Genomic DNA, 14,226 nt, shown 5'->3' with positions numbered 1-14,226 from the left:
GTCCCGGTGCCAGCACTAGGATACCTTTTGCCCGTGAAACCATGAAGACAACCGAGCACGGTGCCCCCAAGCCAGACAGACACGAAAATCCCCACACAGATGTGGGGTAAGTGAAGTGATCCCTGGCAGGGTCGGTCTTATCACTGGGCAGACCAGCAACTGCACTACAAAATCTTTCTTTCCCCCCAGGCTGTTTGTTTGGGGCTTTTTTTTGAGGTCTCAATAAAGACCAACAGTTTAAAGCAACTGCATATTATTGCCTGGCAGTTTACACCAAGCATTGATCTTGGTTTTGCTTCACAAGGCATATAAAATATGTGATTAAGTGACATTGATGTTAGCCCATGCCTTTTGTTATAGAAAAAGCAGTTTATATGGTGGTTTTTAGCTGAGATTGAGAATAAATTAGAGTAGTCTTTACACTGTTGTAATTTAAGTACTATATATTAAAAGGGACTGAGCAGGCAACAGAAGCCTCCTAAATAGCTTATGTCACCCAAAATAACCAGCTATAAGCAAAACCAAGGACACTTCTAGGGAAAACCTGAAGAAAATTTTCATATTTTTTAATGCATTTACAAAAGTTCTTTTAATATACTGAGAAGAAAGACCTAATTATAACCTCTGTGACATCATTAAAAAGAAATATTACAAACCGTAATGAGCAGTATTATAACCTGCATGCTGAGAGCAGAGGGAAGCATTAATGTAGGAAAAAACCCACATTTGTAGGGTGGCATATGATCAAGTCATGAAAATATTTTCATTTTAACAGAAAATAGTACCCCTTTGGATTGACTTTAATCTGTATGTGATAGGTGGACCAAAATGCCAAATTGCACCTACTTCTAAAACAGCTGGGTTGTAGAAGAAACTGGTTATGCCTCTAGCTCTGAGATTCCTGGGCAGACTCTCATGTCAAACCTCTTGGAAACGGAGGATTGCACAGTGAAACCCCCCGGATTCCCGAATCCAGTGCCCAGGGTTCCTCTTCGGAGTCCTGGATATTCACACATGCAGTCTAGGGGTGCTCTTAGCAATTTTGTAAGATCTATAGGTCTTTCCAAAATAGCAGTCTTAAAACCATGCTCTCTAATCTTATATGCTACGGGAATCTGATGTCATTATTGCATTATTCTCTCTCCTCTCTCTTTAGAAGTGATTTCTTGCACTTTATGATGACTGGCTTCCCCCTAAGAAAGAAATCTTTAAATCCAGTCACTCTCATGAGTGAAATTTGTACATGTCGAGGCTTTTCAGGTACTTGAGCAGTAAACCCAACAGCCATCCCTTCGCAGAGGAGCTGTCAGACAGACTGTCCCAGCAGCTGAGAACACAAGAGTTGCCAGACACCAAAACCCAGTGTTTGGTTCTTCAAGCAAATGATTCATTAGGCTGTTGAAGCTGAGTAGCCTGGGAAACTAATTAACAAATTAGTGTTAACATTCTGTGTAGAAACAGTCTTGGGAACTGTCATCATTATTCCTTCTGTGGAATGAGAGAAACTAGTATCTTGGGTAGTGGGCAGTCTGCATACCCCAGAACTGGCAAAGAAGTTTTGAAAGTTGTATCCGTTCTATCAGAAGATTGTCCAGAGTCAGATTTGTGTGATGTTTTGTTTTCAATGAATCAGCATTTTAAGGAGAAAAGAAAAATCATCAGTTACATCTCAACCATTTCTTCTGTTGCTGTTCCCAGTGACTCTTTGACATGAAAGAGATATGAGATGAAAGAAATGCATCAAATACTGATATTTTTGTTTAGATATAGCTAAGTGCTTTTGTTTTGCCTGAAAAGAATACAGATTATTGACAGATGAAGCCCAGAAAACATGATTCAAATTCTTTTCGCTTAAACAGAGCACAGTTCAGTGCCCTGTTATAGCAGATGTAGAGGGGAAAAAAAAAAACATGAATGGAACTAAAAAAATTGTTGATATAAAGAGATAGATGTGAATGAGGCAGATAGTCTTATGCAGCAAAGAATGGATAGGGCTGTGAAGGAATCAAGGAGTCATATAAATTTAGACAGTCAGTGTAGATTTGATGCCCTTTCCAACAATGGTCTTTCAAATTGAAAGGAAAGAACAAAGAGAGATCTTGGGGAGTTATCCATGAGCACAGAAGAAGTGCACAGACATGGAGGAAAAGGATGGAGTCCAAATACGGAGAGAAATTCATCCCCTCTTCACAGTGTAGGTGGTAGAAAAGTAAGTGCAATTTGATTGAAATTGATATTATTTTGAATCAGCAGAGCCTGGGTGTTACAGAGGGGGCAGTAAAAGTGGAAGTGGAAAGTTCAGCGGCAGGTAATGGACCTAGCAGCAAGCAACGCCAAGGTACTGCAAGCTCTCTGCTCCCATGGCACATGCAGGAGCCAAAAGGTTTGCTGCAATTCTGTCTGTTGGAAAAGTCTGCCTACCAAGGAAAGGTACATGCCAGTAGAGCTTTAAGTAACAAGTACCTTCTGCCTGGCCATCTGTCTCTTTAGAGTCCTCTGACACTCAGTGTTAGCAATAAGTAGCTGATGTGATTTAGGTCAGGCCCATGGAGAAGAAGCTTTCCATACTGAAGCAACGACACCAATCTCCTTTGAGCTGAATACTTATTTAAATTGCTTGTGGAGTTCAAGATGTTTTGACAATTTGAATTCTACCCACAAATCATGGTCTTGTCATGTATAAAGACTAAAAAACCATTGCTTTCGTTGTTTAAAAGCAGATTTTCTTTTGTCCAATCATATAATAATTATTGTTTACACAATGCATAACATACAGTTGCCAGAAATACCTGAAATGCATGAAAAATTGAGAAGGATTTCCCTCAAAACACATGTACAGGCCATCTTGGGCAACATGCCTCTTTCAAGAGTGGCTGTCTCTTGAGCTACTCAAGCTATTTCGTGTGTTTTGAGTCCTGCCTTTGATTTGGCAGAGAGATTTTTTGCTTTCACTTTATGCAGAAAACTGTATCAAAGTCTCATTACAAAAGGAGTGCTTTTCCTAAGTCTTCACACTTAGCGATGGCACTAGGTCTTCATCAGTTACTCCTAAATCTCTCAAGGCACGCTCTACTGTCGTCCTGTATTTTGTTAGGATTTTTTTTTTCTGCAATCCAAATACTTAAGGGAAGATTTTATCTACCATGGAAATAGATGTTAGAGAGGGTTTCCAAGGAAAAGGAATTGTGACTTTAATGTACTTTTGGACCTTTTACGTTGGAAAAGTTCCCCAAAATGTTAGCATCAGTAACTACTGACATAGATGATCTTATTGAGCCTCTTTCAGTGATCAGATGGAAGCACAAGAAAGAAGGTGGCAGGCCTGACTGGGTCAACTGATATGTGTCCTGCTTGTGACAATGGGAATTCAGACCTTGGACGGGCTCTAGCAGACATATGGCTACACCACCATCCTGTGAGAAGCAACACAGTGTTGCTATTCTCCAACAGTTGACCCTCCTGCACCAAATGTTGTAGTAGCTGCAGTAAGAGGAGAAGGTGAAGTGCAGATTCTATGAATAAACAAAAGAAACTCACCAAAATATTTTATCTGCAGTTCCAGCAGGTGTTCAAAAAGTCCTCCTGATTATTTTGAACTTTGGCCGTCATTACTGATCGTCTTTGTTTACATAATATCTTGAACCCTATGCTTCTTTCTTAAACAAAGAACCAATACCATGCAGAGGGAGAATTTTCTAAGGAAAGGCTGCCCTTAAGTGTCACCTCAGCTTTTTCATTCTCTTCCATTTCAGCATTCCCAACAGTGTCCTGCTGTCTCTAGGCATGAAGAGTAGCTTCATGCTGTAGCTCAGAGCATGTCTTCTAGTGATGGTGCTCAAACTGCTCCACAAACAGCTTTGCGTGGTGAGCTACTGAATGCATCCAAGCAGCATGAGCTACCGAATGCACCCAAGCAGCACATATTCCTAACCAACAACATAGTGATATGAAGAACTCTGAAGAATGGTCTTTCTACAGTGCGCAAGTAGCTTGGCTACTCAAAAATATGTTTCAGCAGATTAGAAACACAAAGAAATTCTACAAAAACAAAGAAACTTTGTGTGTGTGTGTGTATGTTACGCTCAGGACTCAGAGACTTTTAAAGGGCTTTATTAAGGACATGTCTGTAACTGCGAAGTCTTCCCTCAGGATGTGACACAGGGACATTGCTCACCAAAGACACAGAGTGCAGTCTATAATACTTAGTGTAAAGTATGCAATTTTGTCCTCTCTCCCTCAAATTTATAAGTCTCCCAGTTCTTTTGTAATTTTGAAAGAGTGAGAAAAGTCCCTTCAGTATAATGAACCTTTCCAATTTCTTGGCCAGGGTATTCTATTTTTCATATTTCCATTATAGGTATGTTCTTTCATTAATACTTGCTGAAGACATTAAATTAATAGGTATTCTGTTACATTCACATGTATAGATGAAGTAGAATCCAATCTTTTAAATTTATAAATTAAATATAAAATAAATAATTTGAGATTTTGGCATAATGGAAAGTGCTTGGCTAATGTCATTTCAGCTATGATTTACGACAAAGCTTCAGGTTGATCAGTGATTTTTGAGACTTTTACTGAACATGAAAAAATCAAATCTTTTTACTCTGAAAATTCGACGTCTTTTTTATTCTCATACAATGAGAGGAAAATTGTCCGCATTAGTTTTATGGGGTTTTGTAATGGTTAGTTATTATGGTGATAATTTCTTTTTGGTATAATTTAAAGGATAGACTTTGCCACAAGACTCTAGAGGCAAAACTCAAAAACTGCAAAAAAAGAATGAACTGATAGAGTGGCAAGCAAGGCATTAGAAAAGTAGAGAAGAGAAAGTGCAGAAGGGAAGACAAATAAAAAATAGAGTAGATTAAAAATAGTCTTTATCAAGAAGAGTCAGTATCAGCTTAATCCAATACTTTTCTTTACTAAGACATATTTTCTACACAATGAAAAGAGATTTATTCCAGGTAGCTGTCAGTAAAGCATTTGATACAGTGCCATAGAAATTACTAGTTAATATCAAAATGATGGAGCTTAATGAAAAATTCATTTGATGAAAAATGTGGTTAAATGAACCTGACAAATAATGCTGATGGGTAAATAAAAGGATAAACGGGAATAACAGTGAAGTTCCTCAGAGATCAGGCTGGGATCCTATTTTACTATTTTTAGTAACTGTTTTCATTTTTGACAAAACAAAATTTGTTAAGGATTCAAGGTACTGTCAACACTAAGCAGTATCTGGATATCTTACAGAAGTGGATCAACTGAAAAGTAAGTACTAGAAAAAAGTTGGAAATTCAATAGAGCAAAATGGAAGGTCATGTGCTAATGAACAACCATAAGGTAAAGGGCAATAGCAGGAAGTCCTGTGTGTACAAGTCAGTGTGTGGCAAATACGTGTATTAATGTGACATGACTGTGAAAAATAAATGTGAGCTTAGGACATATGGGAGAGATACTTGCTGTAGAGTTAGAAAAGTAATGAGGCCAGGTAACACACAAAGGACTGGTCAGACCCTATCTGGAGTGTTGCATATAAATTTAGCAATCCACAGTCAAGAAAGATGAATACAGCAGGTGCAAAGCAAATAAAGACCTAAGGATTTTAGAGAATGCTTGCTTTGGTATCCTGATAAAATATAAACTAAGATTAAATATGCTACCAGGAAAGGAACTATGTAGATGAAAGGAAATCTGGCAGAATAACAGGTAAATTAACCCAAGTGAGAGTAAATGCATAGATTGATATCCAGGTGGCTGTTCTGGACAAATATTTTAACAGTGAGGGCAAAGAAAGGAATTGCTTTTCAAGACAGAACTTGATCAGCCAGTGAAAAGGATTTTATAGTCCTGCACCTGGGTCAAGGCAAACCCAAACATGGATACAGGCTGGGCAATGAGTGGATTGAGAGCAGCCCTGAGGAGAAAGACTTGGGGGTATTGGTAGATGAAAGACTGAGTATGAGCCTGCAATGTGCGCTTGCGGCTCACAAAGCCAATCTCATCCTGGGCTGCATCAAAAGAAGTATGGCTGGTAGGTTCAGGGAGGTGATTATCGCCTTCTACTCTGTGCTCGAGAGACCCCACCTGGAGTACTGCATTCACCTCTGGAGCCCCCAAAATAAGAAAGACATGGCTCAAGTGTGTTCAGAGGAGGGCCACAAAGAGGCTCCAACCCCTTCTCCACGGGGCTGGAGCATCTCCCGTGTGACGACAGGCTGAGAATGTTGGGGTTGTTCAGCCTGGAGAAAAGAAGGCTCCGGGAAGACCTTATAGCAGCCTTCTAGTACTTAAAGGGGGCCTACAGGAAAGATGGGGAGGGACTCTTTATCAAGTGATAGGATGAAGGGTAATGGTTTTAAACTGAAAGAAAATAGAATTAGATATGATATTAGGAAGAAATTCTTAACTGTCAGGGTGATGAGACACTGCAACAGGTTGCCCAGGGAAGTTGTGGATGCCCCTTCCCTGGAAGTGTTCAAGACCAGGTTGGATGGGGCTTTGAGCAACCTGTTCTAGTGGTCTGTGTCCCTGCCCATGGCAGGGGGATTAGAACTAGGTGATCTTTAAGGTTCCTTCCAATGCAAACCATTCCAGGATTCTATAATGTAGCTCTGCGCACCAATATTAGATGAGATTTTTCTACAGGTCTTTTCCAAGCCCATATCCTACTTTGTGGTAAATAGTCCCTCTCCAAACCTTTCCATGAAAATCAGTGTTCTACAGAAAATTGATCGCTAGATTTTTTTTGTTTTTTACACAGAAAAAGTAGTTTTCTATACAAAGTGTACACCTTTGTGGAAAATTTCTGTTTCCAACAAAAATATGACTATTTTTGGCATAAATACAAATATTTAGCATTTGGATAAATTTTTCCATTTGGGGCTTTTCGAAACGACCATAAATTTTGCTAGAGGGGAAAAAAAAAAGACTACCAGCCTCTACTTTCTGAAGATTTTTTGGTCAGTGGAACCTTTTCTTGGTACAAAGCAGATTTTAGGCCAATTTACAAAAGCTGGATCTGGATCTTCCTTTTTTGGTAATCTCGAAGTATTTGTATCAGCAACCCTGTACTGGGCTTTTCTCCAGAAACAGGGCAAAATGAAACATTAAGACTTGTACTAAAGGATGATTAAAAAAGAGATGAAAAATCCAGGACACCTCTAGTCTTGATAAAGGCAGAGGGGGAGAAATTGCATTAATATAATCAAAAGGTTGAGTGCTAATTTTGCATAATTTTCAATCTTGAAATAGAGCCAAGTAAATATATAGTGAAGTTTTAGTTGGAGTAAGTTACAGCTTGAGATTTTTTTAATTGCTATGTTTTTGTATCATTAGGATAGAATAGTGTTTATAGCATGGAGGGGTTTTTTTTGACACTTCAAGGAGAAAGCTGAAGCTTGGCATACTTTAGAAATTTAGAACATCATTTTGTCAAAAACTCTGAATAAGCACCAGCCTAATGAGATATACATAAGCAAAAAATTTAGAAAGAAGAAAAATGAGATTTCAGTGTAGTTATCAATATGGGGCTTGATTTCTATTGCTTAGCTCAAGTCTACCCAGGAGATATGAAAGGAGAAACTTCGTCTTTAGTGTAACTCTAAAATGGCTGTTTCTGTTAAGAGAAAAATTCAACAACATGAGGTAGTAAGTGAAGCCTAATCGGCCAGTGTAATATGATCTGAATGACACTCTAATCAAGAATGGATTGCTGAAGGTTGTATGAAGAATTTTCCCACGTAACAGGAGGGTAAAAGACATACATGTTGACAAAACAAGCCCCTGTAATCCACAGGAATGTTCCATAGACAAAATCAATACCACTCACTTCAGGTGCCCAAGTTAAACAGAAAACATGTGAAAGGCAGGAAAAGGCAGGGCAATTATGACACAGGCTGCCAGTGTTAGTGGGTGAAGAAAGATGGGCGTTTGGGTGAGCAGGCATCTGTCTGCAAAATGAAATATTAGGAGCAGATGTGTGCTCGGTCCTACTCTAGAGATTAGATGCCTTTGTCCATTCAGGATCCAGAAAACTTTGTGGAAAACAACGGCCCAGTTGAGCAGAATTAATCCCTTAAAAAAAACACCCCACACCCAAAAAGCAACATCAAAGGAGAAAGTAGCTATGAACCCTTGTGGCACAGCAGCCTCAGGGTTGCTGAGGACTTCAGGACTTCATTTCCCTAGTTCAACATGAATCAAAGCCATCGTCGTGAATGAGCAGTAGTGTGCTTCGATTACCAACCCAGAGGCATGCTGGGACCAGAGGAGGGCCGAGATCGTGCTGTTCTTTGTCACTTGGTGTTGGTGACAGAGAAGCCTCTCTTCTGTTTGGTCATCCATTTTCATGAAATATGGAGGAAAGTTACATCTTTGATATTTTCTCTTTGGTTGAGATGATCTAACTGGTTTGAAAGTTGTTAGATGGATGGAAAATGACAGCCAGATTCATGGCTGCATAGCAGCCTGGCTTCAAGAGGACACGTGAAGGACATCTTTGAGTGTAGAGTCTGGTAGACTGGACAGCTAGTGTGTTCAAACGCTCTCAGGTTTATGTGGCCCCTGAAATGCACATCTTCCACTTCCTGGGAAAGTGCATTTATTGCTGTGGCATTACACAAAAGATGGTATTGCCAACTATGGCTTTGAATAGATGTAATAAAATGCTTGTAGGCCCTAGGAGTTTACATTTTGCTGAAAAAATGTGTATCTGTGGGCTGGATCTTGCCCCATATTTCCTGAATCATTCTTTAACAAGTACTAACCAAGGCTTGAGAATCTAACTCCAGAATTTCTTGCTCTGATTCTAGAGAGGTGTTGGGCATCCTTGGGTTTGTGTAGCTGGAGTGGATATTGAGGAAGCTCAGAACTGGAATCATTGAATCCTCAAGAGAAACTGAATATAACCTTGTTAGCTTTAATCCTGCATTTCTGGCCTAGCCCTGTTCACCTTGAGATCAATGACAACAGTCCCATTGGCTTCAGCTGGGAACACAGTCAAGCACTTGGCTGTGACACCGTGTAAATATTGCTCAAAATTTCTGTAAATCACACTGCTCTTTTTGAGGTGAGCACATAGCTGACTGGGCTTATGACCATCAGAGAAACGATGGCACAGTCTCCTCCTTTTTTAAATATCTTATAGTAGCTATAGTGTGGGGCATCTCATATATTGAGGAATCATATGCACTAACTAAATATGCCAGCAATTAGCTAACCAAGACTCCTGAACTAAAATGCTAGTTCAACTTTTCCGCAGTTGTGACGCTGTTTTGGGTTGGAAACTTAGAAATTAATCCCAAGAGATGTAATTTCCCTGCTTTAATATATACTGTTTTTAATGGAATTGTGCAGAATGATTAGTGAGAGGCAAATGTCAAAATACCAGACAGAAACTGACTCACCAGTCATAGGATTTAATATTAAGGTCAGGCTATGGAAATACAATGGTGCTCAGTCTTTATTGCCTTGCACCTTATGTAGTGATTTACATTGGAGCAAAATGACTGGAGTGGATGTAATGTCCTATTTTTTCAAATTTGATGGTACTTTACATATTCCTCCCATAGTTGTTAGCAATGACACAGGGTGCAAAGCAGTTAAAGCAAGACAAGAACCCAAATCAAAGGAACAAGCTCAGAATGTCCTAGAAGATGATTATGAGCAACTGTCTGCAGAGATTTTAAGGTTTATTTATATTTTTTTTAAATGCTGGATCAAAATGTTGAAGTTCTGTCCAAATAGAGCATAGCAAGAGTGTACACAGTGCACGCTTTCCCTTCCTAGTCAATCCACTTTTTCCCCGTTTTTCTTAATGCATTTGCATATGCCAATTGGTAACAAACCTTTAATGTTGATGTTTTCTATTTGAAAAACAGCTTTCATCAGAGAGCTTTGATTGCATGGACTGCTCTAAAGTAAATGAGCTCCAAATTACATTATGCTTAAACTAACTGCATCTACTCACTAGAAGCATCTCGGTCCATAGTGGCACAGGAAGACATGAAAGATCGTAAGATCAAATGCTAACACCAGCTTTCATGTGATACTGAACTCACATGTTGATGTTACTCATTTATTTGAAACAGCCCTCAACTCACACATCCTGTAAGTCTTTGCTGCAGTTCTGTCCCTTAGCTGCTAGTCATCACCCTGTGCTGCTAAATTTGTATTTTGGTTGCAGTGTGATGATGAATTACAGGGCTCAGGTTCAACGTGTCATCTACTTGTGTTCTCACTGTTTATTGTTTTGTCTTCTGTCCTTTCTGCGCTGCTGTCTATCCACCTTGTTCTGGCTGGACACTAGATGTGGTAGCATTTTCACATGCTTCTTTTTTCTTCAACAGCTTCTTAAGGTCATTTTCCAACTCCCACTTGTCAAGCCATGATGCTAGCTTACCTGGGCAGTGCAATATTTGGTCAATATCTGGATTTCAAAATACTCAACGGCTGTGATTTTGACTGCAGTAGCCACAGCAACTTCATTACTACTTTGTTTTGAATATATTGCTCATAGAGGTCACTTACCTAACTGAATTTGAAACTAAGAGCCTTTCTGTTTTTTCTGAAAAGAATTATGTGTTTCTGAAAGTGAATGGTATGGTTTTGTGTTTTCTTGTAGCTTCTCTGAAATACAAAGGGCTTGCCATTCTGCCAAGGGCTGAGTGCATTGATTATGTTAATGCTGATGGGAAGAAAGATGCAGACATGACGGTGCAGAAAGGATACATAAGGGAAGAATCACATTGAAGGAGGTAGCAAAAAGTTAGTTCCAAAGGTATTCCTGTGGTATATCATGTTCTCCTAAGTCAAACGAATTTGAGGAATGTCCATATAGCACGACCCCTTACACAGGCTGAATGTTACAACGTGACGGAACAAAAAGAAGGCAGAATGTAAAGAAAAAAGGCAATATATCTCTCTAAAGGAAAATCAGTATACCATTTTGCAAAGGAACATGAGGAAGAAAAGGATGATACTTTGAAGTGTAACGCTACGGGCAAAAACACACTTAGGAGAAACAGGTTTCCTCCCAGCGCAAGTACAGAATACACAGAGGAGGAATGTCTTTTGCAGGTACTGTTAGGACTGAAAAGCCTCTGGCTCAAGAGCACGGGTGTGTGAATGTGTGAGCCAATGCAGGCAGGACGCAGGAACAACTGAGAAACCACAGGTAAAGGGACAGAATGAATTTAATCTCGATACCTCACAAATCGGAGAGTCTCCGAAATGACACCCATGTAGAAACACGCAAGCAGGGGATGTAGATACTGCGGAACCAGCGAGAGTCCTGGTTAGCCAGAGTCCTTGTTAGTCAGAGTCCCTGTTAGCCAGAGCACGCAGAAGCGAAAAAGGGGGACCAAGTCCCTCCTTCAGCTGGTATTTCAAGGGTGCAAGCAGGCATAGTTCTTCCCCTTGTGCTTTGATCTTCTTCCACAACAGGGCAGGAATCTCAAGCGGCAAGATAAGGCGTCCCTGAGTCCATCACAGACTTACGTTATCTAAGTGCGAATGTTCTGCTCACAAGCTCATGAGACTAAACAATTAGTGTGATATATGTGTTTTCCAGCACCCCAGGTGCGAGTCACTTGAGCGTTTTTACAATCCTCCTTGCCAATCTTCCGTTGCTTTCCCACAGTGTATATACACATCCACAAAGATTGTCTCCTGAAGGGGAGCTGTCCTCACATGAACGTCACCAATGCTTTGGGATAGTCTGTGAACATCATCCTTGGAAAGCTGCCAGTTGTTGCTGTTACCAATAAATGGGAAGCAACCAATTTTGCAACATCAATTAGTTATTTGGGAACACGTAGCTTTCTACATTGGTAGGTAAGTAACTTGATAGAAAGAATCAGTTCCTTCCATGTTGGTGTGGGAACACAGGATGCCTATTCACAGACTTTAACATTGCTCATAAGTTTGAGCTGGTCTGGCTACTGTAGCAGAGTAGGTATGGAGTGTTTTGGAAAAAAGCTGTGCACACAGAAAGGACTATTCACTTCCTTGAATCTTGATCGGCGTGTACAGATATGGCACTAATTCCTGTAGAGACATTGTATGTCAGGGCCATCTTAAGATAGAATCATAGAATTGTCTAGGTTGATACATAATAACATGTTGTTTAATGGTAATTTTTTAAATTTTCATTAAGACAATATGGCTGGCTTTGATTGTATTATTTCTAAAGACTATTCAGACCTCTCTTACAGATAATTTTCTTTTTTTTTTTTTTTAATCAAGAAATATCTAGCAGAGGCTAAGTTTAAAAAATGTTGACCAAAGAATGTCTAAAAGGAAAGTTTTGAAAGGAAACATTCCTATAATCCCCAATGCCAATTTCTAGTGGACAAAAGAAAAATGCATGAAAGAAAATTCTGGGCTCAATCCTCGTACTTGTAGACTGTCCTGATGACAAGTGTTCCCATCTCCCGTTCACGGTCCTGGAAGACTCTTATTTCCAAAAGCATGTGTCAATGTTTTTATACACTTTGGCTATGATTTTAGGATCCCATCCTAAAAACGTGCTGCTAGGTGAAGACTAAGCAGCCTTAACACCACAAGGCTGGATTGGGTCCTAATACAAATGCTCGAACTGTTGAGTTAACGCCAAATATTTATACTTATAAAATGTATTTCAGTAACAAGCTGTGTATTATTTAGTAAAGTTTTCTCTGGAATTACCCAGAAACAGAAATATAAATTAATTTCCTGCAAGGTCAGTATTGCTAAGATGAATACATATCCTTGTTTATTATTTCTGTTCCAAACTGCTTCATTCCTCTATAATAACTTTCTCTGAAAGATAAATCTAATTTCCAAATCCTTCCTACTGAATTATAAACAAATCAGATAAATAGCTATAAACCAATTGCATCCACAAACAGAAGATGGAGAATTTATCCCCCAGATTTCAAAACATATAATTAGGTATCAGGCCAAAGAAAATTAAATACATTCCCGAATGCTAGCACAGGCCTTTGTTCCCAGTTCCTCATTCCAGATGAAGTGAAATAGCCCAGATAGTCTGTTTGAAGGCTTTGGTACTGATGCTTGATTATGGGACCAAATATTAGCCACTGGATGTTTTTCATGCCTTTCTACGAGATCTGCAATCACCTACTTCAAATAAAGTTATGACAGAATGAATATTGCAAAATTTTCATTTTAGGAATTTGGTCTATAGATCTCCAACTCTTTAATTCATATAAAAAGGCACTATTTTCAAGCATTTTCTTTGTCTAAAAATAACTCTGATTATAAAATGACAAAGTTCAGGTTCTCTTTTGTGCTTCTATGTGCAGTATGTCTCATAATAAAGTTTAAGACGTGCCTCCAAATTGGTACTGAATACACTGTAGGGAGTGCCTGCCAGAGTAGAAGATAGCAGTCCTAGGACAGTTTGTTTTTCACTTTGATCTCTGATCCTCCTCTTAGTTGTTTGGTTTTCTTCTTCACCCCTCCCCAGCCTATACACCTATGCATTGACTTCTGAAATGTCAAAAATTTTGATGAAATTATTCTTATTTCTAAATACCTCCAATGCAACTTCTTCTTCTATTACATCAAATACAACCTTTTACAACCTTTTCACTGTGAAGCTCTTTCTTCTTCTAGTTGTTCCTACTCATCCTGAGTCAAACCGTGCCACGTTAGTTCTTTCTCCCCAGTTACAAACATCCCTCTGGTAGTTTCTCAAACACTTGTGCATTGCTTTTTCCTGTCCCTATCTGTTAATTAGTAGTATTATGAAGTAATAATAGTATCTAATTGGTCTTTAGCCTGTCTCTCACAAAAAGTTTGTTCTGTGAGGGAGCACTTGTCATTTCTCATGTTGAAATGTGCACGACATTCACAAGACCCCAGCCAGCCCAAAGAAGCAGCAAAGCTGAGGTTTCTGAGCGAGATGACATGGATTTCCTGAGGTCAGTCCATGAGCCAGGGGCTGAATCCCACCCTCCTGAGCCTGAAGGCATGACTTGGTCTCCTAGGCTGCAAAAAAATTAAGAGATGCTCTTATTAAAATTTCTTTAAGGTTAAATTGTGGCATCTGCTCAAAATACTGAGGAAAGCCTGAACAAATATAGTTACTGCATTCCCAAACAACCCAGTAGGGCAGAAAATATGCAATTATTCTCTTTTGTGTATATTCCAATTGCTAATTAAACAAAAAGTAAACTTTATTTTAGCAGTTTCCAAAATGAGGTTGTAGTATGTCTC

Source organism: Numenius arquata, chromosome 12 (assembly GCF_964106895.1).
Source record: "Numenius arquata chromosome 12, bNumArq3.hap1.1, whole genome shotgun sequence".
NCBI classification, from domain to species: Eukaryota; Metazoa; Chordata; class Aves; order Charadriiformes; family Scolopacidae; genus Numenius; species Numenius arquata.
The sequence above is the reverse complement of the archived record's forward strand: the minus strand, read 5'-3'. Positions refer to the sequence as shown.